Below are 24208 nucleotides of genomic sequence, written 5' to 3'. Positions count from 1 at the left end.
TGAATAAAAGAAACAAGTTTAAAACTATCAGGTACATAGCACACAAATTAAGGGGAAAAAAAAGATGGTCAAAGGTTAAAGAGGGAATGAAAACACAAGTTTTATGGTCACAAGATCAAATGAGGCATTAGTTAATTTTCCTTTTTTGGTGCAGTTCATCGAGAGTTCAAGTAATTCAGCAGAGTGATTGAACTGGAACAGAAAAGAGTGCCAGAAAACTGATTGATAATAACATAAACAGAAACATAATCAAATGAACTTAAGACTTGATGTCAGCATTTCACATTAAAATAGTTACAAAAAGGCTGGAATTCCATTCTTGTTGCACAAAATCTGATTTGCATAGAAAACAAATGTCTAACAGCAACAGTTGATGAATGATTCTACTAATGAGCCGTCAGCTTGGATTTAAGCTAGAAGGGGCTGAGGCACAGATGATGCCTTCTGGAGATAGACCATCTGGGGTGTGGGAAGTAACCTGAGGAGTCGGTAAGGGTATGAGAACCCAAGGAAATGCTGTGAGGAGATCAATGTGAATTATACATTGCAAATGGAAACAGTGCTGGAGATACTTGCTGTAGACAGAAAATGGCAATAAGTTGCTGTTTGCTACCATCAGTACCCTGAGGCCGTTGGCTGCTCTGTAGGTGAGATCACTGCTGCCTTTGCTCCTGTAGGTTTGGTGCTTTTACAATAAGCAAATAACTGGTTTGCTTATGATTTTACAAGTGTGAATACAGCTTAGAATGGATTGCTGGCATACCTTTCTGCTCGCTTCATTTCCCAGTTTCTATTATAATTAACTTCTTAAAAACAAGTAAGAAATTGTTTTGTGCTCAATCGTTCAGCCTCAGTCATTGCCAAGATATTGTCTGTGCTGTTGCAGCTTACCAGGGGTAGCTGGTTGGAAGACCCCAGGCAGGCTCTGGGGGCTCACGCCTCCTGCTTCTTAGCTCAGCCTGAACGGGCTGCTGAGAAGTGAAGTTGCCTTCACTGACCCATCCAGTTTTGCTCCACTGCCCTGTTTACCTGGGCTGCCTGCCCTTTCTCCCTGTACCAACCTCCCCTTAGCTGAAAGGAGCAGGCACTCTTTTTTTTTTTTTCTTTTTTAATTCATTCTTGCTCCACAGTCTTCTTTGTGGTGACCCAGGGTATTTCAGTTGAATTTCCTTCTTCTCCTAGCCTGAGTTAACCAAGCTGCTGACTCTGTTTTGCACTAGTTGGACTTTATCCGTAATTGCAGTATGCTGTAGCTATCTGGAAGAAGAATGAATATTTTATCACAGCATCATAGGATCGTCGAGGATTTGGGGTAATGCAACTGCGGCCTCCTGGAATGCCTTCGTGTGTCCTGACATCCTGGCCTCAGGAACCATTGGCTTTGCTTCAAGAGGGAACTGAGCAAGGGTTGCTGCCTCAGTGTGGGCATGTGTATGGATGTGCGTCTGTATAGGTATGGATTCATATAAGTAGGGCTGTGCACATAGATATATAAATATAATATATGCATATGATCACAGTAGACACAACGTAAGCACGTTAGTTCCATGGATGCCTATAGTGGGATCCATGTTGTCTTTCCTTTCTGAAGTTGCTGTACTTGGGTTTTAGAGAAGAAATTTGAGCTAATCTGCCTGTACTGTTACAACACTTGCTCCAGCAGTACATAGGACATCATTAGTAAGAGACTGATGAGATGTAGAAGAGTTGTTAGGGTAAGGAGGTCGCCTGCAAAAGAGGAGGTCACATTATTATGTGATCAGAGGAGGGCTGTTGAGCCTAGAGGAAGTTAGTTGTGTTAAGAACTGGGCTGACTTTAATGCGTTTGCTAATTAACTTGACTTCAAAAGTAGGATGTGCAATAAAATTTGCTGATGACGTTAGATTCGGATGTGCTGTCAAAGCTGATGAGGAACAGAGTACTGAGCAGGAGGAGCCAGATGGCCTTTAGGACTTGAGTGGAAAAAGTGGGCTGAAATTTCATAGCACAAAATGGCATGATTGTGCACTTCTGGATAGATGTGAATAGTGCCGTGACCTGGCTGCTGGTCTCTTGAAAATGACAGAGGAACAGAAAGTCTATCAATCAGTTGAGTAATTAGCCTGATAAATCAGGGATAGCTTTTCACTAGTACTCTGCTGTCTGTAAAACGTAGACCTAAGGTCTGTAAGGTGTGGGCTGACTCACAGTAGAAATCAGAAAGTGTTACTGCTGCTTGTGTGATAGGTGACACTGCAGTGTGTGACACTGAGTGGATGAGGCAGGCCACGTTCAGGAAGGACAGATGTAATGTGGAGCAGATGCAGAAGGCGATGGATGAGCAGAGGCTGCTTTGCAGTAGGACACCGAGAGCCTGGTTGGTTTATCTAAATAAAGAGGAGTCTGAGAGGGCATACAGTTGTTTTCTCTAAATATATCAGGGCTTGCCAAAGACTTGAGTGGGTACAAGTATTTTTTGTTACACTGAAGGCAGCACCAGGAAAAAATGCATATATCTTGGCAAGGAGCGTATTAGGTTGGAAATTGAAAAACAGATCTCGTCCATCATGAGAGTAAGACTTTGGGATAATCCACCAGTAATGAAATGGGAGGCAAAGAGGCCTCCCTCGTGTTGAGGTGGGCGCTTGTTATTGTAGGCTGGGATCCAGGGGCGACCCAGCGGTGTTCCCAGCAAGCACCGTTTGTTTCAGGAGCAGCAGGATTTCTGAAAGAGTAGGGAGCCTCATTTCTGTACTGTGCATTGGCTGTCTGTCAGCTACATTCTCCTTTGGCAGATGAGGAAATCTAACACGTACAGAAGTAAACGATGTCCTCCTGTTAGGCCAAACCTGCTGTTGGAAGAAGACTTTAGTGAATGCTAATGCCATAGGTCAGCAAATTCAGAAATGTGTAACAGGTCTTGGACTGTTCTTTTTTTTTTTTTTTTATCTTTTTTTTTTTTAGTGTGGAAATCAATCAGCTATGCAAATATCTTTAAATTTACACATAGAAAAGAAGTGTTCCCTCCTTAAACGCCTGAAGCTTTACACAACAAACCCATAGAAAAAATACTTGTTTGGGGTTCTTCAGCTTCCGTCATTATCCCAAGATTAATCTGGGACTTTTTGCATAATGCATGAGAGGAGAAATGTCAGTGAAGGCAAAGCTTGATGAGAGTGTTTCTGGAAGTGCCAAGTTACAGCTGTGGGTGACATCTACTTAAAAAGATCTCAAGTATGCAGGAGTCACGAGTTAGGAACCCCAGTGCTTGCTTTTGAAAAATGCACTGCAGCTTAAGCCAAATGAATTGTTCCACATATTTTTGTGACTTGTAACTCATCTGGTGGAAAGGCCGCTGTGGTTTGTAGGCAGCATTCTGCTCCGTTATTTTCTTGCCCTGGCAGCACATTCGTTTGCAGTTGGAACAGTGCTGCCTCCCTGGGAATCTTCCATTGGAAAATGGATGCCTGTCGGAGCATATCTACCCCTGCACGTGCATCCTTGCTGGCTCCTGCCCTGCGAGCTGCCTGGAGGTCAGCTAAAAGGACCTGTTGGGAACAAAGGTGGGAGAGACGTGACTGCCTGCTGCTCACAGCCTGCTCTGCTCAGCATATGTGAGCCTGGTGTGCTCAGTGAGCTGCAGGGTACCTGTGGAGGTGGGAGGTGATGCAGCACAGACAGCACACGTGCTTTGGTGTGTGTGTGAAGAGAGATTTTGTGGCTCGCTCTGCTTCAAATTCACAGTGTACTTACACAGTGCCTCAGCTGTCGTACACTGAAAGCCTTTTTCCTTTATTAATATACAATGAAAGAACTGTACATTCCTATGACTGTAGGATCTAAAGCGCAAACTTCAGTGCAGGAAAAGCATCTACATGTCAACAGCAACCAACTCTGGGCAAGCTGTGTGGGTTTTTAATCACATCTTGGAATCGTCTGTTTTGGGAACCTAAACCTGCTGGATATTTGCTGAATGGAGAAAGAATTGTAGTAGGCAGGTGCACACATAACGTTTTGCTTTGCATGAGGATAATGGCTGTACATCTCTGGAGATATGGCTGTAAAGGAATTCCCTCACCTCTGACCCAGCCAGGACCTGAAGCAGTGTTTGTTCTCGTGATGCTGTTCCATCCTTCAGGCACCGTGCTGCTCTGTGCCCACGTTCCTGCCCATGAGGGGAAGGGAGTCTGTAGGAGGCTGTGCTGGGTTGGTGCAAAAAAAGCAGAAAACACGTGCTGCCACTACTAGTTGTATACAGGTTGTTTTTTCTAAGCACAGAGTAGTATTCTTATGCAGCTGCTTATCTAGTTTTGCTGCACATGAACCAAGGACTCGCGTTTAACTCTGTTTTGGTACTGAAAATATTTAGTTTCACTTACCAGGGGAGAAATGACTGAACTTAGAGAAAGATGTCAGTGTTCAGCAGTGTATTTATCCTAATGCAGAAACATCAAGCACTTCAGGAATAGCTGCACTTTCACAGCCTGAAAACTACTTGATTTTTTTTCTTTTTTTTTTTTTTAACTTTCACAGGGAAGGATTTGAAAATAATAGTAATAATAAAACATTTTTGAGTGAGATTTGTCATGTGGACCCAACCTGCAGCAGTGGCGATGCAGGCTGTTTGCAGGACCTTGGACCTTGATCAGTAAGAAAGATTGTAACAGATTGTAACAGTAGAATATATTAAAATAACAACAGTTGCACATAGGAGATTTTTTGTTGTTGTGGCCCTCTTACTTTTTTTTATCAACCTTATCTAGTTAGATTACAACCTGTTCAGCACAGCAGCCAAGCCTTACATGTTTCTGCAGTGTTAGTGCAGCGTGGCCCCAATACTGGAAAAGGATCTTCTGCATGCTGCTGCTGCTGTTCAAATAAAGAGTGGTGACAATAATGTTCATACTTTCTGGTTTTAATTGCTGTGAAGGTTCCTTGACCAAAGGAGAGCTCCCTGAAATAGAACAGCAGGCTGTCAGTGAAATGAGTGAAATCCCTGCGGTGTGTTGCGTGTGTTGCTTTTTAATTGCACGTGGTTCTTGGTACACCCTTGATGTAATTATCCACATATAACCACCTCACAAGTCTTGTAGGGATTTGTATCAATGCATGTTGCATTCTGGTAGCAAAGATGACCACCCGAGGGGTTGGGGCTGAGGAAGCTGCCTGCTTTGTAGCCCTGTAGCAGATGGGCAGGACGGGGCAGAGCTCTTAGTGCTGGAGTGGGAATGCAGCTCTGTGCTGGGAGAAGTGCTGCTGTGTGTACGCTGCTCATTTGGGTCTGGAAATTGGGTCAGTTTTTAATTGCGTTGCCAGGGGTAGCTCAGGCTTAATGGTTTGCTTCTGTAAATAAGCAGGAACAAAAGTGGGTCTGCTATTACCTTCTTCTCACGCTTAAAAATATGATACATACCTGTAACTACAATGTGCAACTGGTCAGGAAAGCCCAGTGAACTCCTTCCTGCTTGCAAGGGCTGTTTCCTTCTTGGCAAAGCAGGAGTTTCTCAGTAAGTAGTGCTGTGGCCTTGTGTGGTCTGGTCTGCCTCCTGCTCACCTGCTGCTGCTGTTCTGTACAGACAGGCGAGCTTGCTTCACCTGAGGCAGAAAATAACATTCTTGATCTATTCTTGAAGAACATTTTAAAAAGCTCTACAGATTTAGGAACTTGGGTCAAGTTCCAAACTGATTTGGAGAAGAAGCAGCTAAACTGAAACAAACTGGGCCTTGATTTGGTGCCATTGTGTTTTCCATGAGGCCTCGCAAGGTTGGTTGAGGCACTGCAGCGGGCAGCTGAGCTGGCTGATGGAGCCTGGACCCTGCAGTTCCTTGCTGGCTATGGGATGCATTGATCCCCATGGCGGTGGCTTCAATGTAATTCACTGATAATGGAAACTTTCACTTAGCTGGTCGAGCCCATCTTAATCCTGAAATGTTTAGAATGATCTATTTAGGGTTTAAAGATTTTTCAGCATATGAAAGGAAAAGCCCAGCAAGGTATGTGGATGGGACCGCATTCGTCTTTTCTTACTAATCTCCTTTAGAAGTACCCTGCAGCTTTCCTGCTTACATGTGTGATGGTTATTAGAAAAAATAAATGAGCCAGTGTACAATGGATATAAAAATATCCCATGTGATGAAAGTGGCTCTGGATCCCGGCTGGTTTCTGTGCTGTTTCTTTTTGCTGCACTTGTTTCCTTCCCTCTTTTCTGTCTCTAGGTTTTAATGGCTGTAGCCTTAAAGTGAATTTTTGAGATAAAAAGGAAATTTAGGAAAAGAAAGAATGCAGGCTGTCCTGCCCAGTAGCGAGTGGTGATCTTAGTAATCCAGGATTTGCATCATTCACAGTTGCTTCAAGGTGAACCAGCAACGTGCAAAGCTGCTTGCTGCTACAGCTCATTTCTTTGCATCGATGGTTTGGAATAGATAAATGCATGAGAAATTAAATGGTTGGCAAGGGGCCCTGTTTTGGGGTTCATGTTAAGGCTGAGAGGCGGATCATCTTTTTCTATCGTAAAAGAGGGAGCTGGAGAAGGAAGTTCTTCAGATGTGGAAGATGTTAAAAGAAGACTGCTCCTGTGAGCTGATGGAAAGCGATACGATTTTACACTGAGAGATGAGCAGCAGTGATGGCTGTGTTTCACTTCCAGTCTGTCTTTCAGTGACTTCTCACTATTCCAAATTTAATCTGCTGAAAAACTGTACCACATACCATTATCTGCCAAAATGGCAGCACAGGGCATCTCTTGTCACGGAGATGGTGTCAGGGTTATTTAGGAAGCTGTTCCTGTGTAATTCTTTCTCCGTTTCTGTTTTCTGTTTCCTCTGTGCCCAGGCACATCCAACACAAGTCCCCTTCTCTGACAGGGCAGCAGAAGACTCAGAACATGTTGTCAGGACTTGCCTTGCCAGCTCTCCTGCTCTGTGCACCTTTGCTGAACACTCTTTTCCCTCTTCTTCCTCTGGGGATGGTGTCTAGTATCTGGAGAGAGAAGGGGAAGAGGGCTGTTTTCAAGGCAAATCACAAACTGAAGAAAATGGAGTGGAACAGGCCATCTTCAACACTTATCTCACCACAGGCACCTGTGGAATCCAGGTTTGCTAGCGAGATCCTTAACTGCATCGTTTTCCAGAAGCTGCAGAGGAGTTCCCTGCTGTGGGGCTCTCTTTCGTTGCTAGTAGAGGAGCTGGAGAGGTGGGAGACATCAGGACGTGGCCCTGTGTGATATGCCCAGCATCCTGGGGTCTGAGCAGAGCAGCTGTGGGTCTGTGCAGGGTGTCGGTGCCTGCGCCTTTCCCCACTGACTGACAAGAAGTATCACTGGAGATGTCATTTCTCTTCTGCAGGTAACTTTGTGACATAAATACAGTCTGAAGATCTAGCAGTACATTGCAGTTTTATGTCCATAACACGCTGCTTGCAGTAGTCAAAGCTTATCACCAAATGGAAAATAATAAAATCAGATTCAAGGCTTTCTTATTAGCATCTCCTGGACAGCCACTCCTCCCTCCTCATTGCTACACAGGAACTTGAAGATACAGCCACATCCATGTCCTATGCAGCTTCATACAGATGAATTAGTTCACACTACTTTTTTTTTTCTTTTTTGACCCCTCTCTGAATAGACTTCTGTATGGAAGAATGTCTGTACCAGCTCATGTGATGTAATAAAGACTATAAAAATACAATATGACTTTTGTACGTATGGTTGCCTGTAATGAGAGTTAGGTGTAAGGGTTTAATTCAGGAGGCACACAATAGGAGCATTGTAGTTAGCAGCGGCTGACACGTCTCTCAGAGCTCCAAGTAGGTTGTACTATAAATACAGCCTCTTGTTTTACAATTGACATTTTGCTGGTGGGTGGCTAATTGCTAATTTGAAGGGAAATAGACCAGAGATCTAATATTAATAACTAATTAATAGTTATGTGGATATTTTAAGTATTTTTTCTGCTTATTTTAGGCATGTTTTATTCATGTGCTGTGCGAATCCTTCTTTGCATATACATGTCTAACTGTGAAAATTATTTCTTCAGTAACATTCAGGCCTGTGTGCAAACCGAGGCTGGAACACCAAGGCAGGTTGGCTGTCTTTCTCAAACCCACTGCTGCTGAGTGATGATTTGAAAGAAGGCAAATGGCATTTGAGGAAGCTATTTCAAGAAAGAAGCCTTCCTCTTGAACCAAGCCCTGAGAGGAAAGCCAGCATTGTGCTGCCTGCCTCGTATCATCTTAGTTTGTAATTACTGAATCAGCGTCAGCACTGGGTGTTCCTCTGAGTGAAATACAAGGTGAAATACAGGGGCATGTTTAGGCTGGTTTGTTCTGGGAAGTGAGTGTGGCCCCGTTGCTTGGTGGCTCTCATACTGCTGCTCTCAGTGCCCCTGTCACTGCTCTGGAAATCAGTGTGCGGTGCTTTGCCCTTGGAATGAAATCTCAGTTTGTGGTAAGAGGGGAAGGTTGTGAGAGGTGTGTCACCATTGCACGTGCCTGATATTTTCACATCTGTTGTATCACAATATTAAATGTGTTCCTGTGAGCTTGGTAGGCATTGCTGGGCTGTGCCTGTGCTGTGTCTGTTCTGTGGTTCAGGTAACTGCTGTGAGCACTCACGTGAGTAACTCACGAGGAGCAAAAGCTTCTTACCTGCTATCTGTGGAGTGCCTACTATTCATTTTGCTGGCTGTCCTGAGGGATTTAAGCTGTGTCCTAGAAAGTGTTTGCTCTTGTTGGATTAAAACCTCACTGGCTGCTGTCTGTGAGGCTCATGTGTCAGAGAAGCAGTGGATGGGCTGTGGGCAGCATACTCTGCACTGAGGTGTTCCCAGCACTTACAGTAGCTATGAGCACAAACCATCAGTGCCAGCCTGGTGGGCAGTTCTCTGCAGTCCTGCCTCCTTTGGATCCCGACTGCTGGGCCAAGTGCTGAAGGCTCAGTTGTCCTCCACTTGTTCAGTGCAGCTGGTGGTCTTTTACCTATTCTGCAGGTTTTGACCCTGTGTCTTTTTCCAACTCCTGCATCACAGTACTTTCCATCCTCAGTTCCATGTGATTCAAGACATACCATGTTTGTGTACCTGCTCCCTGCGTGCACTCCTGTAGGAAGGGCAGTCTTTACATGTAAAACATCTTCACGTGCCCTGTGAAGGGCTGCAGGCAGAGGCAGCTTTTGGAAGTGGGTTCAGTTCGGTGGTACGTGCTGTGTTGGTGACTGGGTTTCTGCTTGCATGTTTGTATTGTTATCTGCCATCTGAATGAATATTTTACCTCTTTCCTTCGTTATTTTTTTCTAATGTTTCTTAAATAATTCATACGTGCTCCTTCAGCTTCTCCTGGTTTCTGTGTGGTGGTTTCTTATAAACACGGAGCTTACTGAGTAGCACCAGAAGTCAGCGTCTGTTGTGACACGTTCTCATCACACATTAAGAAAGGCCCAGTGTGTCTGGAGAAGTCACGTGGCTTTCCACAAGCATCACGATTGCTCAGTGTATTTGGAAGATGTTTAGAAGAACTGTCTTCAGACCTTTACAGCCAAGAAACCAACCAAAAACCCATCAGTGCACATTGAGATGTGGGCACTGTCTCCATGTGTACCCTCAGCAGCTGCTCAGATATAGAATGTTTTGAGCACCATCACTGGGCTTTGAAAATGTCATCTACTCTGGTAATATACAACTTCTTAAAGTGCAGAACTGATGGATTACAGAACTGACAGTGTTTGAAGAGGAGAAGAGTGACGCGTTCACTTGGGATGTTGCCTTGGGGTGGTCAGAGCATGGCGTTAATATTCTACAGATAAAGATCTTAAACTTTATCATTTCGTTGTCAGAACCTGGAGTAACTGTTTTGCTAACAAATAGCATTCTGTAGTACTGTTACGCTTAAGGATGTAAAACTGTGAAGCTTTACTTGTCATTGTCAGTTCAGTCCATGTCTGATCATCCCCATCCTGGGGAGCTTTATGGAAAATGTAAGCTTCTAGCCCCAAAAGCTAACAAGATAATATTTTCCTGCCTGTTACTTCAGTATCATTACTGACCCAAAGACTTGAAATTTACCATGGTGAAACTTCAGCCCTGGCTGCTCCTCAGCCTCTGCTGCAGTGTGAATGCAGGGGATCAATCAGAGCAGGCAGCAACCCGGCCTGCCTTCAGGCATTGCTGATTTGTGCTCTTTGGAAGCTGTGGAATTACAGCAGAATAGTTAGGAGTGAGCGCAGTCGTACTTAAGGAGACTTGCTTATGCTTTCTGGAGCAGTTCTAGGAGACTGATGGGAGTTTTTCAACCCAGGAATTTGATTTTCTTAAACCACCTCTCCTGTTATGTTTTTGTTTTTATTTTTCTTTTCTTGTTTTTAAATCTCCTTTGTGGCCACAGGGATTTACAATGCTGCTTGTAGGGGCAAAATGAAACAGTCTCGTTGTTGCAGATGAACCACCCCTTATTTTGTTAATGCATTACTTGAATTTCAGTTTTTCTGCTGGTGACATTTGTTGGTTGGATGGTCTCTGAAACAGAGGGATTAGAGGAAATAAGTGGCAGCGTGCAGATCAGATCTCACCATGATAACATTTGTTTTTATGCAAACAGAGGGAAATCAGCCCTGGAGTTACGCTGCTCTCATAGGATGGAGTGAAAATAAGGGCTCATTTGTGCACTGGGCATTCTGAATATCCAAAATACATCCATTGCTCTAAGTTCAAGATAGAGTTTTTTATGTAATGTCAGCATATACTGTTTTCCTTTTCTGTACACACGCATTTCATCGCCTTGGCAGCATTCTTGGTTATAGCCATACTCATCACACAGTAAGAAAACAACAGCAAATACTATTAGCAGGCGCTCCAGTGGGGAAGAAAGCAGTAAACAATACTTCTTTAAAGTGGATAATTTCCCTCTCCCTCATGGGCCACGTTCAATTTACACATCAGTGCTTTTTATGAGCACATGATTTACTTCTTTTTTTTTCTTTCCAAGTGTACATGGTTTAATATCAAAACAAGCGAAACCCCAGGCAATTTTTTTCAGAAGTGTTCTTTGTTTGTTAAAAATCCATTTTGTTTTTGATTATTAAAAACAAAATTGCATCGACTAAAGAAAACCCAAATCCAAATGTTAGTAAGGATTTTGGTTATAATTCATGGACCGTAATGGAAATGGCTGCCCAGAAGCTTGGGAGGGTTGCACACAAAAGTATGATTATAAGGGATGCTCAGTGGGCAGCTGTGTTCCTTTAATTTAGAGAAATGCAAGACACACTTTTTTCCCTGAAATTCTTTCGGTTAGCAAAACTAAAATGTGGTGGGGGAAAAAAACCCCAAACAGTGATGTGAGTGAATAGGTGCCAGTGCCACAGAGCAGCGATGTGCTCCTGGAGCATGGCTGAGCTGGGAGCAGCCTTAGCAGTGGGGTGACCCAGATGGCAGCCCTTGGGGCACCTCCTGCTGCTTCCATGTACTGCACTATCAACGTTGGTTTATCATTTGTCACATCTGTAGCTGTCCTTTGCCAAAGCGGGGCATTGTGTATTTACACGGGGCATCACTGGAGGTGTCAGTAGTTTGATAAAATACACCCTCTGTAATTAGTTGTGAAATGTGGAAACTATACATATAAGAAGTACTTCTTATATATACTACTTATATGTACAAGAAGTAAATATGGTTTAAAAATACACAGGTGTTTTAAACTGCAGAGGGAAAGATCTTTAGCTCACAAGGCACAAATTCTTGCACGGTGAGCGTTTCTGTAACAGGTCCCATCGTTAACGTTGGCATTTAGAGTCACGTGAAGTGCTGCGTTTTCAGAGCATCCACAATTTTGCATTATTTTCTGTCCATGTCCTTTCCCAGAGGCTGATTATTTTTTCCTTGCCACTTTATTAGCTGTTCCCTTCCTCCCAAGCGTTTTTGTTGTTGTTGTTTTAAACAAGATTGTAGATTTGTGGTTTAGTTTATTTATGATGTGTTTCCTCCAGCTTCCCTGAGATATTTCAAGCTAGGCATCTCCTAGGAGAGAGAAATAAAAGACAACATGTGCAACTACAAACCAGCCCCAGCACTACTGCAGAATGAAGCTCTGAAGGTTAAACCTAGTAGGGGAAGTTCCACCCTGTGACGTGCTCCATTTCAGCACATCACTTGGAAGAAACGCAATTAAAAGTGAAGTCACAGAAGCATTAAGGTTGGGAAAGACCTCAGGGATCAGGCAGTCTGACCATCCAGCTACTGTCCACATCCCTCAGTGCCACATCTCTGCCGTTGCTGAACGCCTCCAGGTTCGGTGACCACCACTCCCTGGGCAGCCCGTGCCAGTGCCCTGCATCTGCTCTGTGTCATATGCAAGGCTTTGCAGGACACGCCATAAATTTTACTGTAGTTGTTAATTTGAAGCCTGCTACAGCTGCTTCCAGGGCGTCTGTGACTTGAGGGTTCCCATATGATGCAGATGAAGGCAGCAGCGAGATGCTCAGTCTCTCTGAAGGCAGCGCTGGTGCTTCATCACCCAAAGGGCCGCGTGGGCTGGGCCCTGTGCTTCATTCTCACCGCGTGCCCTCTCAACCCTGTCCATCCCATGGCAAATTAGTTAACTGTAAACAGATTTCCTGTTGTTGTTGTAGGGGAGGCTAATAGAGCAGCGAGCTTCTGGTGTTCGGTGTGTGTTGTGCTTTTATGTGTGCTCTGTGGGGAATTGAAGAGAGGAAAGGAATTCCTCTTGAACTGGCTTCTGTTCAGGATGTGGTGGTGCGCTGCTTTCCTTCAGGGCCTCCTTGTTCTTTCTCCTGTTTGGCATCATTTTGGGGGTAATATCAATTAGTTACTTCAAACAGCGAGTGCTCTGAATGAATGATAAACGCTTAATGCAGAACACAAGAAGTTCAAAGCGTGTAAATATTGAAACGTACCATTCCCTTCTGCCAGCTCAGGCAGAATGGCAGCAGCCCTATGTGCTCAATGTGATCATTTCAATTGGAAGGGACCCTTAAAGGTCACCTAGTCCAAGTCCCCTGCATTGAACGGGGAAATGATCTTTTGCACCATCACTCATGTTGCAGTTAAAATGCTCTAAGTGTTTCAAACTTTGTTTATGTTTTTGTTGTTGTTGTTGTTTTAAGTTCAGTGTTATCAGTGCACTTGGTACGTACACTTAAGTTTGCAGGAAGTGATCAGAGTAGCACGTAATATCTGAGCAGGGAATTGTAACTGCAGTAATACAGCTCAGGACTTCCCGTTCGGCTTCAGCTGTGTCTGTGCGTGTTGCTACAGAGAGGGAGTGGGACACTCGTCCAATCCAGGCTGGTGGATGGGAGGGGTTTTCCAAGGTTTGGCAGGGGCAGTAATGAATGAACTGATGTGCTTTAGTAGGAAGCTGCTGATCTCTGCCACCATTGACTTCTCACCCATCTGGGTAACTTGGTAACAGAGTACTGGAGGGGTTCATAGAGTCTGAAGGTGATGTGAATTTGTAGTGCTGCCCACTGTTGAAGGCACGAGTTGCCTTTTTTGGGTTTGTCCCTGGTTTTAAGGAGGTATTTGGAAAGTTTGAATGTTGGCTGTAATGCATTTGTCAGCCTTTATGGCAGGAGCTTAGTATTTAGAAAAAAAAATTGCTGTTTTCCTCATCTTCGTCCATCTGGGAGAGGTTTTTTGTTCCATGAACTATATTTCGCTTCAGACAGCATTTTTTTTTTTCTTTTTTGATAGGTAGTTCTTCTGTTGTGCCCAGGCAGTGTTCCTGTTCTTTTACCCCCAAGCCTTTCTCCTTAATCCCTTAGTTTATGTTAGATTTCTCCCTAGTGATTTCATCGGTAATGAATATCCGTGGTAGGAACCTCAGTGTTACATAAAGGTGTGATCAGTAATTGTTCTGATCACAGGCATATAATGTGCTTAAGTCCTAGGGAGCGGTTCAGCTTTGAAGTCACTTGTGGAAATTAACTCTGTGAGGGTATCCTAAGGATTCTTCCACAGAACTGCTCTTCTTAATTGGCTGATGTCACATTTCGTTCTGCAGTAGTCAGTTATGGGAAGCATAACTGGATGGGTCGGTAGAGGCCTTGTGTTTCCTATTTGTCGTCTTACTGCTGAAATGTTTTAGTTGTATTTTTGGGTAAGACTGAATAAAGCTGCCACATCAGTGCTGTGCTATTTGTAAGCTGGATCCCCTCAAAGTTCCCATTTGTCTGTATGAGCAGACAGAAAGAAGAGAAATTCCATTGAAGTGAATGCGCTGTTCTGTGCTGGGGGTTTGTCATCAACTAAGGGTGAGAAGAGAGTAAAATTTGAATTTTTTAAAGCATGTTCCATGTAAGTAACCAAAAAGATGGTCTTTAATTTTTATTTGTTTTTGTTGCATAAAAATATATTATGATCCGCAGGAAACTAAATGTTATTTTAATGCTTTCTCTAAAAAGACTGGTGGAAAAATAGCTTTTATCCTTTTATCATCTGTTAAAATAAATATTGATAGAAACTGTCACAATATGGTTTGTGTTACAGGTGGTGTAATACCAGGGGCTGTACTGCTGCCACATCACAATTTTGTGGGGTTTCAGAGAGTAGTTCTGGTAAGGACACTCAATGATTTATCTCTTTTACTTCTCATAATAGTGGACGAAAATTTGGTACGGTTTAGAATCAGTAATTACAGTTACATGCATTTACAGTATTTGTTAGGTATCCATTTTTGCAGTCCATTGAATGTCTACATTAAGTGTTCTTTTATTCAGTGGTATTTTAACAGCTCCTTTTGGAGCTGTTATTGTCTAATGTGTAAATCCATATTCACTTTATTGAGAGCTGTGATAATATAACACATCAGTTCACAGCGTGGATGCATTAATAACTGGACCTTTTGACAAAGCATCTTGTATGATCTACATGGTGCATGGATCCTTAGCGTGCGTCAGCTTCAGAAAGGGATGGGGGAGGCAAAAAAAAAGTTTCTGTGTTTTTGTTGCAGTGTGGGGTTTTTTTAATTTGTTTTCAAGTGCCAAAGTCTTTGCTTCCTAAAGGAAAATATGAGTACGTCATTCAGAGGGCGAACACCCAGACTGTGTGCTGTTATCACTCTTCTTAGGCTTAATGTACAGTCATGATTTTGCAGTTGTTTGCATTAAGTGTATGTAAGTGCAGTCCCTCTATCATTTCCCTTGACTTGGCACACTTCTCTTAAACACACTTTCTTATCTTTAGTCTCCTCTCTTCTGCGAGGCTGGAGTTTCAAAGGAGAGCAGATTACCTTACTTTTCCTGATAAAGGGAAAATTCATTCTGAACCGGTCTAGCAGCAGCACTGCTTACGTACTGTGCAGGAGCACAATCGAGTGTTTGTTCTTGCAGCAGTGGATCACTGATACTGCATTGGTATCTGTAGAATTGTTCATATATGCTGTAATTTAACAAATGTCTTGTGGGTGGAGCAGATGTCTTTTTTTTTCCTTTTCTTTAATCACAGTCTCTTAAAATCTTTTTCATGAGCCTTCCTTGAGTGCTGTCCTGAAGCCATAGAGGGCACTCAAAGACAGAAGGAGGTTGTTTTTAAAAACTTAGCCTGCAAACAGACCCCCACAGCCCACAGAAGGAAACTGCTGACTGTTCTTAATGGCCTTGCTCTTGCAAGGCACTGTTGTACTGGCTGTGCTCCAACAAATCACTTAAGCAATTGAAGTCAATGGGACTATAATATGCTTACATATTCTTCTGGATTGATCCCTAGCTTTCTATACTTTCACAAGCTGTTTTCCATCTTCTAAAAGCAAGGTGGGGTGCACATAAGTTCCTTAATTGAGGTTCTCAAGTCAGCTGAAGAAAGTAGGAGGAAGCCTGTTTGTGTTGGAGATTTATTGTTTGTTGGGTTTTACTGTTTGTTTGTTTTTTTGTTTTCCCCTCACCCCTTGTTTTTGTCTTTCAAAGTTCTACCAGGTGGTAATTTAGGGAAGTCAAAGGATGCTGTTTGAAGATGCAAGTGAAGGGTGTAAAGATTGAAACAGTTTTCACTGTTGTCATTGAATTAGATTGGCACATCTGAGATATTTGTGTGTGGTAGCATTCGTGCTGTATATTTTCCAGCCCTGTAAACAGATAATACTTTGAACATGCATAATTAACACATGTACGCTCACGTTAGTTTCTAAATCTTGAAGTAGAAGAATAAAAGCTCTCAGTTTTGTATGAGAGGAATGGCGTCACAAAGTTTTGAGTAGCATTATTCAAGACTATTAAAAAGTGATTCTGCAAAGTAAAGCCATCACAGCTTTATAAATATTGTAAGAAATGAAAGATGCTGGGAGCTCCTTGGAGACTGAAAAATACTGAGGATTTTTCAAAATGTTGCGGGCGATTTGTGCAGTTGTTACTGAAGTGTGATGTGATCTAGCGAAGGCCTGCCCTTCTTCCCCTCCATCATCTCTTTATTTTCAAATAACACTGCCATTACTGGAAATGGGTAAGCAGAATTTATTCACGCGTGGAATCTTGGGACTCCTGGGTTGGAGATGAGGTAAAGATAACGCAGCGCTTGTGTTCTCAAAGGCTGTCATGTCTAATTTCTTTAAATCTGAACTAGCGGTAGTTAATGTGGTAGCTTAACTGCACAAAAGACAGCACAGAGGTCATGTGTGGGACAATTTAAAGATGATTTCTCCGCAGCTGTGTATGTAGCAGTAGCCTGCGGTTGCTAGCTGTGGTGTATTTCCATCTCTGCTGATGTTTAACTTTTCTGCATGGAAGTGTTTTCTGTACGTGAAACACAAAACCAGATTATGTTTCTAGCAGCACCAGCAGAGGAGACTGTTTGCCGTTTAGCTGAGGGGAATCCATATTGGACACATGATGCATCTTCAAATGGTGAATGGGTTGCTTCAGAGGGGATTAACTAAAAAATTTATGAGACTGGATGTCTGATGTTGGCCTAAGCAGCCAGAAGTGTCCTGATTTTGAACTTCTTGTCTGAATTGGATCCTTTGTGACTTCAATCAATTTTACAATAGCTTCTTCAGTAGACTCCTGCCTCTGCTGAACAAAACCATTGGTTTTAAATTTTAACGTTTTTGTGTGTAGGCACTCATTGTGAGCACTTTTTCCCTCCAAACAGAAACCTTCTCCACAACAGGCTGCTCTGCAACAGCTTTTTATATGTGACGTGCAAAAATAAAGTTCCTTAAAAATATCTTTCAGTATTTTGTAGAAACTCCTTTTGCATGCGTCTGCCATTGTGATCAGATTCTTCGAATCAAAGACCCTCTGTACAGTGCCAAATGAGCAAGAACATTTGGTACGTGCCTTTAATCTTCAGAGAACACCAGTGTGATTGCTTCTAGAGATACAGGTGACTTTGCAACGTGTAGGAGCCATCTGGGGCTGTGTCACGGCAGGCATGTTCGTAGCATCTCTGGGAAGGGTTCCTTTACATAAACATGCCTCAGGACATCACAAAAAATAACAACAAAACCAGGGAGTATTGGCACTTGGCACTCATTCAGTGCTGCCAGTAGTTTTAGGCTAATTTGTTAGGTAAAAGATTGCATTTTCAGAGGACAAGGAAAGAGGCTTGTTTTTATTTTTCAGGGTGTTTAGTGAAAGAAAAGACTGTTCTTGATGATTCAGATTTTGGAACGGCTCCCAGTAAAGAAAGGATGCATTGCAGGGTATGGAAAATCTTATCAAGGACGATGACTGTGGTGTATGTCTTTTCTGTGTTACAGACACGGCAGCTCACAGTACCTGCTTTTCTTAGCTTTTTGCTAAAAGACCTTTGATACACCTTCATTTAGAGGGGGGGAGAAGGAGAAGCAAGTGCTGGAGGTAGGGAAAGGGGTTGGATTAATGGCTACGTAAGTCTTGGAGGTGTAAGTTTTTCATTACATGGAAATACAGGTAGAGCTAATACAGATTAAGATATTCCATGCCAGAATACATTGCAGTAAGGCAGTAATGTTTTTTCGCTCATGACAAATTACACAGAGATAGGATGTGGTGCAGAGTAGGTTGTGGAGATGCGGGGACTGAAGGTGTGCATTGTTGAGTGCACAGAGCCTGGAAATGGTGTAAATTGAGTAGGAGCACAGTTGGGTTTAGAGAACAGTCGGTGCACGGCTCCCAGGGCCGAGGTGCTTCTGTTGGACGTGTGTCCCAGTGAGGGTCTGGTGTGTGCAGCTCTGACTGTGGTGTCGGCCTGCCGTCCCGCAGCGGAGCGGGGCCATCTGCTCCGCCAGTCAGTTCCCTGCCTCCCCTTCTTCAGTGTGTGGTAGCGATGCTGACAGCCACGAGAGAGAGAGAGATGATGGGAGAACGGTGGCCCGGCAGTGCCCGAGCTTTCATGTCAGTCTCTTACCATATGGTGCTTGTGCTGTCACAAGGCTTTTAGCTGCGCTGTGCTCTGTCTGAGCAGTGGTTACGGAGCTGCTGAGCAATCCCCAGCTCCAACGCTGCTGTTGCTGCTTTCGATTCTAAGAAGCCATCACGTCCAAAAGTGGTTCTGTGCCCTCGTGCCTACATGTGCATGACCTACAGCAGCAGCCCTTTGTCTGCCTCTGTGTCCAGATGCATCTTGCATGTGCAGCCGATTACACCGCTATTGCAGGCTGGTGCACGGCGCAGTAGAAGAAAAAATGAGAATGCTACTTCTTTGTATTTACAACCTGAAAAACAAAAAAGGATGATTTCATTGATGGCAGTGAGGCACCGCACAGACAAGTCGCCACATGCTTCATTCTGCCTGTGGCTGCAGTTGGTCCCATTCGTGTATCGCCGTGCCCATTCTCATCAGGAGCTCTGAGACCTGAGGGTATTCAACTTTTATTGTAGTGTTTGATTTAAACTTAACAGATGACAGGAGCTTTGAATGACAAAGAATAATGTTTTCAGACTGTTTATTTCTTAATTTACTTCGTAGTTCTTGAGAGACGTGACCTTCATCTTACAAAATACACCAAGAAGGCAAGCACTTTGTATCCTGTTCTTCATTAGGAGTCAATTCCAATAGGGCTCGTTAGAGTTTAGGTGTTTCTGGAAAATTTGGCTATCTAACTTCAGAGTTCAATGCTTTATGATCCTTTTTAACACTCATTTTTCTGAAGTAAATTTTTAAACGATCAATTAATTTTAATTCATTCAGCTGCCTCTTCTATGGAATGTCCTGATAGTTATGTCTTGTTGGTTATTAATCTTTAATTAAAAACAACACAGCTGGAAATGCTTTCACACTGTCCTATTGTACGTGGTCTTGTGTGCATTGGTATCCTGTCTGTTACTGCAGCTCAGATAGTGCAGTCCAGCGGATGGTGAAAGAAACGTGCTAACTGTGAGACTGCTTTAAAGACTCAGCAGCAGTTTGCACCTTACTTAATACTGTCATGGCATTTGGTTTCATTAGACATGGGGAATGAAAATGAAGTGTAGGTGGTATTGGTGGAGTGGATGTGAGGAAAGTACGTCTTGCTTTGTGGATTAGTGATCTAATAAGGCTGGGATAATTGGGGATGTGCAGGAATGAATGCATCTAACGTAGATTCACAAGTTGTTTTTATAGATACGTCATCTTCACAGTCAGTTGCAGAAACATATTATTTCTGCTTTGGAAAAAGGGTTTTTCCATTTCTTTTCCTTAATTTCTGAGCTCATGATGGTAATTTATCTTTGCATCTCCACCGGCTCATTCAAGGCTGCTTCAGTGACTGGCGTGGATGTATAAATGTTTGAGTTAAGGAAGTAGAGTTGAGTTTTTAATCTGAGGGTAAGCTTTCTTAAGCCTTCCTTCAAACTCTTCATTCAGGCATAATGCTACAGTCACTTATGGGTTATATGTCTTTAAGTCTTGTAAGTGAACATCTTGGGGCTAGAAAAAACTTGTCAACGTGCATTTAATTTATTCCAGGCTTTAGGATATGTTTTGTGGCTGCTGAAAACTTTGAATGCTAAATATGATCAATGTTGGCACGTATTTTCAATACCAAATCCCACTGTTTGACTGCTGTTACGTTCACAGCACACTTAATATTTGGATTAGTGTAGAAAAGCGTGTCTCAAGCACATTGTATTTCTACTATTGACGTTCATAAGTACCAATCTACCTGTTTGCCATCAGTCTGTGACTCATGAGTAGCAATGGCCTTGTCCCAAGCAGTCAGAAGGTGTTATGAAAACATACTGCCATCCTTGTGTCATTGATGCGTTGGCTTTCTTCTATGAAAGGCACTTTTTGCTTTTTTTCTTCATCTCAAACAGAAAAAAAAACACTAAAAAGGAATCTTGCTTTCCTGCTTCCCCTCCAGAAAGTAGCAGCAGCTCTTTATCACTGGAACTGAGGTGATGCTTTCCCTTGTTTCCTTGTTAGATTTGAAATTGCAGTAAAATGTAATTGAAGGATTAATTGAAGGATCTTTCAGTTCGGTGAGTTTGCTAATTTTTTTTCCCCCCCCTATTATTATAGTTTCTCATAAGGGTTTTCCATTTCATCAGAAACAGTGGACTCAGAGCTGCTGGTACTCAACAGGACATCCACCTCAGGAAAACATTGGCAGCTTTCAGGCACTTACTGGTTGTTAGCCACAAGCTCTGCTGCCAGAGTACTGAAACTCTGAATTCTGAAACTTCTTTTCTCATGGGAAAGGCATGTAAGACTTAGTCTTAATAACCAGGGAAGCAAGTCAGCTTTATTTGCATTTGGAATAGGTCAACCCCTTTTCACTAGCTTTATGAACAAAACACCTTAATTTTTTTTTCCCCTTAATCAAATCATATGTTTGTGTATCCCTACTGCAGTACTCATGTGCCATGCCTGATAAAATCAGAGCTTTTCTGAGGTTGTGTAGTGGGGGGAAGGCACTCATCCAGCACTGCGAATCCTTTACTCCAGACAGATTCACAGGACTGCCCTTCTCTGCCCTGTGCTACATGTGTTGCTTTTGCACCAGGATACGGCTGAGGATGCAAGGCTGAATGGCCAAGGGCAAGTAAAATGAACAGAGTTTAGGTGGAATGAGTATCACTGGGGTTAAGGATGAATTGAATTTTATTCAACTACCAGATTGCATTGTGAGAAGTGTTGGCAACTCATCTGTTGTAACAGAAAAGCAGTAAAAGAACGTGAAGTAAGAGATTTCAGAAGGAAGCGCTGATAAAGTCAGTGCTCTTGAAAGTGGTCGGGGAGATGAGTGCAGGAGAGCAGAGTCAGTGTAGGCTGTGCATGGTGAGGAGGTGAAAGCCAGGGCAAATGCATCACCACAGGCTCAAGTTTGTGTGTCAGATCAGGAGATGAAAGCCAGAAGATGGATCACCAGCTTGAAAAAGATGGCAAATGCAATGGATAGAAGCTGTAAAAGGGTGATGATATTGGGAAATGGAGTCCATACAACTCTGTGAAAAAATCTCTAGTCAACACAGGGATGCTCTTGCAGGTGTGCAGAGATCCTTTCTGCGGATGCTGTTGAGTTGCCATCAGGTAGCAATGTAAATGTGTTACACATAACAGGTGGAATTGCTGGCAGGCTGCACGGCCCCAGTAAGTTTTCCAGAGCAACAGTGAGTTGAAAATCAACAAATTACAGGAGTGTGCTAAAAAGCCTGTAGTAGTTGGCACTGCGGGGCACGGAGCTTTAGCTCGCGCTCAGGGTGAACCTCTGTAACCCATCGGTATGCAGGTCAGCTTCAGCAGCGTGGTGAAAAACTGCGTGGCTGTTAGCACACCAATATCCATCAGCTCAAGCAATTGATGTAGATGTAATCACTGTCTCTAATAGAAATGAAGTCGGGGTAATGGAACATTGTCACAGGATCAATGTCTCCTGTTTTGAAAACAAACCCCCTCAGCTTTGCCTTTGCATTTATGTACCAGCAGGCGACCATATCATTCAATTCAATTGACACAGTCTCTAAGAGCTCTGAATGATCTATTGTGGGAACATCAGGAGCAACACATTGGAAAAAATGGAATGTTCTTGATCAGACTTGCAGGCCATGGGATTCATTGGGTTTTCCAGCAGTGAAAATGAGAATAAATCAGCTGAGAGCACAAACTTAGCACAGTACGGAGGTCGTTAACTCCATTTTTAGCTCCAATTGTTCAGTTTTTCCATATTCCTGATCAAAAATGTTGGACTGTAGCACTTGTACTTATTTTCAGTGATGAGTAGTCACAAATAGAAGACGTTTTTGGCTGTTGCCCCTCCCTTCCCTTAGTCTCAGCAGAAGCCAGAGGCTCTTGATAGAGCTTATTTTGACTGATTCAAGAGCTCTTCTCATTCAGTTATTTTCTCTGAAATTTTTACACAGCTTGATCCAAGTGAGGATTAATGGGTGTGTTCCCACATTCATCCATAATTAATTTTTTGCTAGGGCTTTAATGCAGAGCAGGACATAAGCAGTCGTGTATTTGCACTCTCAGAACTGGGTGCATGGTTAAGAGGTACATTGCATTGGGTTTTAAACAACGTAGCAGGTAATGCTTATTGCAGTTTTCATTTTTCTTGCCCTTGATTCCAGAAATCTGATGTTAGATCCAGAGAATGCCAGCAGGCTGTTAGTTCCATGGGCTCATTAAAGCCATTTAATAACTTGACAAAGCCTCCTCAGGAGTGGGTCTGTGCAGTTGATTGCAGGAATCTATTTCAGTCAGATATTCCTGAAGAATTGTAACTTCATCTAAAGGGACGTGGCCTGAGGAGGAGTTGAACCTAAACAGCGTTTATTCAATATCAAGTATAAGTAGCAGAACCATCCTAAGTCAGTATAGGGAATTACAAAATATAGCTGCCACGAAGCACTGTAAGATGCTGTACAGCTGTGTGGGAAGCTGGGTGTGACTCCAGAGAGGAATGGAAGCTTTGGAGCCCAAGCATGGGAAGAGTGGCACTGACTGCATCGTCACTGGTCTCTGCTTTCACAGCCAGGATCCCGGCCTCCTGGGTCACGTAGCATATGACTTTGGGGAGGAGATTCATAGTTCAGTAATTAAATACTACTTTGCTCTAGGCAAAACCAGCAAATAGGTTTCATCTGCAGCTTATTTTGTAATAGTGCTCAGGACTGTGCCTGGTGTTCCTGGGGACTGAGTGCTCAGATAAGTAGACAGTAACTGTTATTTTTAGCTGAGTTTTTGGGTGGTTTTTATTGGCTTTTTTTCTTTTCCTTTCAGGGTTGCAGTTCTTTTTCTTCCGAAAATTGCAGACTGGCTTTGTCATCTTGTATGCTTCATACTCTCAAATTGGCACAGAAAGACAGAGACTGCTGCCATAAATTAGGTCACTAAAGCTGAAGTACAGAATACAAATATTTATTGCCTGAGCTAAGGAAAACAATTCAGATGAGGAAAGGAAAATGTATTTATTTATTTTAGTATTTGGCAATGAAGCTGTATTCCTGAGATAATAAGTAAAACAAAGCAGTGGAGTTGTAAGATAAGCCTGAGAAGCACCTCTTAAATTGCTGCAAGGAAAACTAGCAGGGCTTGACCTTATGGTAAATCACTACAAAGGTTCATGAGGTAGAATTACAGTTAATTTTTCATGCAGGTTCACATTTGGCATAGATTTAGCCTTAACAGCAAAAAAACCCAAAGGAGATAGGGTGCTTAAAGATAGCAGTGTGAAAATATAGGTAAAAATGCAGAAAACAAGATAGCGTTCATTTTAGAGTATATTTAAAAAGAGAAAAGTGAATATGTGTAATTTTAAAAATATTTACGTCTAAATTAAAAGTTAGTGAGAATTCCTAATTGCAGATTTGTCAGATAGTCGGAGGATCTCCTTAAGGAGTGATCTGTGCTGTGCCCTTTTCTCGGAGGAAGGTTTGAAGGAATGACTGGGATTCCTCAAAGCAGTTGAGTTAAAACAGTGAAAAAGACAGGTTTTTTCCCTTCTTTTGAAGTATTCAATTTGATTGGAATTAAATTGATTTGATCAGTTGATACACAGAAGGGCATACAACATTGGCTGCGTACTGTAGATTTGAAATACAGGATTCACCGGTTTGTTCATACAAGTTGTCCATTGCAATCAGTTTTTAAACAGTTCTATCTATAAAACTCCTTGGAAGACTTCTTGCTGAGTTTGGAAACATTGTGGAGCAGCCACATCCTGGGGAAGAGCCCTGGAAAACACTGGTAATAAAACAGCAGCCACCAGGAGAGGAGTTCCATGAGGCAACAGACCAAAACTTGGGTTCTGCGAGCTGCTCACAGCATGAGCTGTGTGCGCTGTGTGTGCGCTGTGTGTGCGCTGTGTGTGCGCTGTGT

General features: G+C 42.8%; 1 protein-coding gene across 6 annotated transcripts in view; it reads left to right on the top strand.

Annotated features, from left to right (window-relative positions):
* The window catches only part of TBL1XR1 (TBL1X receptor 1), an 85454-nt gene that overhangs the window by 42265 nt on the left and 18981 nt on the right, over positions 1-24208 (top strand). Inside the window, exon 3 of one of the 6 annotated variants that reach the window (XM_042881301.1) lies at positions 14477-14544. The exons of the other annotated variants lie outside the window; for them this stretch is intronic. The gene's annotated coding sequence lies outside the window, so the exon portion shown is untranslated. The remainder of the gene's footprint in view (positions 1-14476; positions 14545-24208) is intronic. 6 annotated transcript variants of the gene reach the window in all.

Source organism: Lagopus leucura, unplaced genomic scaffold, assembly GCF_019238085.1.
Source record: "Lagopus leucura isolate 7727_CA_CO unplaced genomic scaffold, USGS_WTPT01 Super-Scaffold_100029, whole genome shotgun sequence".
Classification (NCBI taxonomy): domain Eukaryota; kingdom Metazoa; phylum Chordata; class Aves; order Galliformes; family Phasianidae; genus Lagopus; species Lagopus leucura.
This window is presented reverse-complemented; position numbering and strand designations above follow the sequence as displayed.